The 3,238-nt window shown below is 57.7% G+C and overlaps 1 long non-coding RNA gene across 1 annotated transcript; it reads right to left on the reverse strand.

Annotated features, from left to right (window-relative positions):
- Positions 1-346: 346 nt before the first annotated feature.
- Positions 347-938, reverse strand: LOC146758336 (uncharacterized). Its single transcript, XR_014934534.1, has 2 exons — positions 820-938; positions 347-728 (listed from the first exon to the last, which is right to left on the reverse strand). It is a non-coding gene; the product is annotated as an uncharacterized LOC146758336 (long non-coding RNA).
- Between the last annotated feature and the right edge of the window lie 2,300 nt (positions 939-3,238).

A 3,238-nucleotide genomic window follows, 5' to 3' on the forward strand; every position in this document is an offset into this window, starting at 1 on the left:
GGCCTAGTTTTTGTTTCACCGGGCTGGGCTGAGGCTCGACGGATGTGGTTTAGCGGTCAGCGCATAAGACAGCGAATGAAGAAAAAAAAAATTCCTTTGATTTCATCCAGCTCGGGTCTGTGCTTGCTCTTCCTGCGGCCATTGGGAAATCACAGCAGAGAAAACCCAGCTCACAGCTCCTGCAGCACCCGCGGCTGCTGCTCAGCCACCTCAGCACCACCCCCACCCCTTGCCCTGCACCCGGCCCCGCTCAGCACAGCCCTGAATTCTGATGGATTTATGACAACGTGTCTCCTCTCTGCCGCTCTGCGTGCAGAGGGCCAGACGGTTTCTGTACAAATGAATATTTATATGTCCGCATAAACATTTTTAATAGGAAATTGCCTAATAAGCCCTATAAACCTGCGAGCACTTGCAGCTGTCCGAGGGAGCGCAGTTGTGCTGACGGCGGCGGTGGCAGCGCAGCACCTCGCGGTGCAGTAACGCCAGGAATCCTTTGAGTCATCGTTGTGAGCGCTCTGGGATGTGAGCAGATCCCCATCTCGGCCTCTCCCCAACGCCTTCGCCTCGCTGCGAGGTTCAGATGTGGATGTGGCTGGAAAGCCCCTCCGAGCGGCGCCTCCCGGCACTCCCCACGGGCTCGTGCTGCTCACATGTGCTGGAGCAGATCCAGGGCTAAGCGGGAAGCGCTGGGCAGTGGCCCCACAGCTCGCCCCTGGGATGAGCACCTGGAAGTGAGCAAAGCAAGGAAATGCAGAAAATCAGCGCGGGCTCCGTGAAGGCAGCAGCGGCGGAAATAGCCCAGTGTTAACAGCTTGCCTTTGCTCCCCGTCATCAGCCCCAGCTGTGTGCCCCTGCCCCTTGCGACACTCCGCTCCATCACGTCTTCCCCTCACCGGCTGCAGCTGACAGACTGCTCAGAGCATTGCACAGCTGTGGTGGCTGCAAGACTGAAACCCCGCGGGGGAGGTGATGGGGCTGGGGTGGCCCTTGGGGCAGCATCCCTTGGGGTGAGTAGCCCTCAGGGTAAACATCTCTTTGGGTGAATATCCCTCGAGGTGAGCATCCCTCGGGGCTGCATCACTAGGGGAGAGCATCCCCTGGGGCAATTATCCCTCAGAGTGAGCATCCTCAGGGCAGCATCCTCGGGGCAGCGTCCCTTTCAGTGTGCATCCCCAGGGCAGCATCCCAGTGGCCCCGCTCCCACCAGGCCTCATGCAGCCAGGCACAGAGCACGCGCTGCAGGCTCACAGCCCAGTGTTGCCCCGTGCTCTGCTCTGCAGCAGGAGGGAGCTTTGATTCAGGCGCCGCACACCCACTGCTTATTCACTGGACGACATGAGCCACTGGGCAGGGACTTGAGTTCGCTGTGACCTTTGGACACTCATTTAAACCATGGAAAGGGTGACGGGCTGCCAGCGAACGGGGAAAGAAGCAAAGGGCTGTTGTTATGTTTTGCCATCAAAGCCCTATCCCAGCACAGTCCCCATTTGGGGAGCATGGGGCCAAGATCCATGCTGGGACCCCAACCTTAAATCCTCCCTGAGCTGTTCGGAGCCACATCCACTCACACTGTGCACATCCTCAGGCAAAGACACCGACGTGAGCTCTGTACCTGTGCCAAGGACCAGCAGTACTCCAGGAATCCGCTGCCTTTTACGCTACACTGTGCCCGTACTTTTCCTTCCTGGTTCCATAGACCCCACCATGGGTGTGCTGAGAACCCATTGCACGCCATCCCCACCCCTGCCTCCCCCATCCCTGAGCCCCACACCAAGGGCTGAGCCTTGCTCAACCCTACGCCTTCTCCCACAACGCAGAGGCTAAAGCAGAAACAGCAATTATCTGGTTCAGTCTGGTGCTGCTGGCCTGAAACATGCCATGACAACGTGGTTCTTGTTTCAAAGCCTCTTTTGTACTAGGACACAGTTCAAGGGATCTTGCAATGCTGCGTTTGTAAACATGCGGCACTTGCAGCTACACGCTGGGAGATGAGAGCGGGGGCAGCAGGGGAGGGCACTGCTCCCACCAGGGCTGTGTCCCCACTCTGTGCCCACTGCAGTGTGAGGAGCTGGGAGACCCTGGGATGCCCTTTCCTGAAAAGTCACCAAAAAAGGAGTCCTGAAAGAAAAAAAAAAAGAAGAAAAAAAAAGAATCTGGGGGAGGGGGGGGACGGGGGGGGGGGACGGACGACGACACAAATGCACATAACTAGGGATTATTTTAGGCCCTGATAATGCATAATGCAAATCAGTGGCTCCTGGGTCTGCCTGCAGACACCCTTAGCCTGCAGCGGAGTTTTCCCAACAGGTGGTGAGGAGCTCACGGCACATGTCTGCATCCTGCAGGGCTGGGGGTCCTCGCCACAGAGCTCCCACCCCACCTGCATGGGGATGGCACAGAGCAGAGCCCTGGTGGCAGAACTCCCCACGCAGTGCTTTCCTTTCAAGGCAATCCCTCTCCTGCTCCCCAGACCCTGCGCAGCATTGCCCCGCTTCCCTTTGATATGTTTCTGATGGGGCTGCTTCCTCCTGTCCGCTTTTCTCCTGATCTGCTTTAGTTTTGTTCAACTTTTGTTTTTTTGACAAATAATCCTCGTGTCTCCCTCCTTGCCTTCCTTCAAAGGGGGGTGCTCGGGAAGCCCTATTTATGGGTTGAAACGCTGCTGAAAGAGTTATTGCCATGTTATTCAGCTGCTGTGCCAAGCCTGCATGGGGATCGGGTTGCTGCTGAAAGGGTGCCAGGCACGTCTTTTTCCAGGAACCAGCCGCCGCATTTAGCCTCCGGCTGCACATGAAAGGCTGCAGTCGGAAACGTGACATTGTGTCAACATTTGAGGCAGGTCAGAGCTGGGTGAGACCATGAAAACAAGGCAGGGAACGCAGTGCGCCCGGCAGGGCAGGGGCGGTGTGGAGGGGCTGGGGTCACCTCGCATCCTCACCATCACCCCATGTCCCCATCATCCTGTGTTCCCATCCCCCTGCAGCCATGTCACCCCATATCCCTGCCCTCCATCACACATCCCTGTCCCATCCCGTGGCACACAGTGGTGGCAGCACCGAAGGGACCCCTTGTGCCCCAGGCCCACCCCCTGCACTGCCCTCCTGTCCATTCCCCTGCATGTGCCCACCAGTAAGCAAAGGGGATGGAGATGGGCCTGAAGTGGGCTGAGCACCATAGAGATGAGGCACAACCACAGTGACTACTGAGGAGCTGAAATGTGACTGTGCTGAGTGCT

The sequence above is a fragment of the Coturnix japonica genome, chromosome 15, assembly GCF_054131305.1.
Source record: "Coturnix japonica strain WE chromosome 15, WE-NBRP24, whole genome shotgun sequence".
Lineage (NCBI taxonomy): Eukaryota > Metazoa > Chordata > Aves > Galliformes > Phasianidae > Coturnix > Coturnix japonica.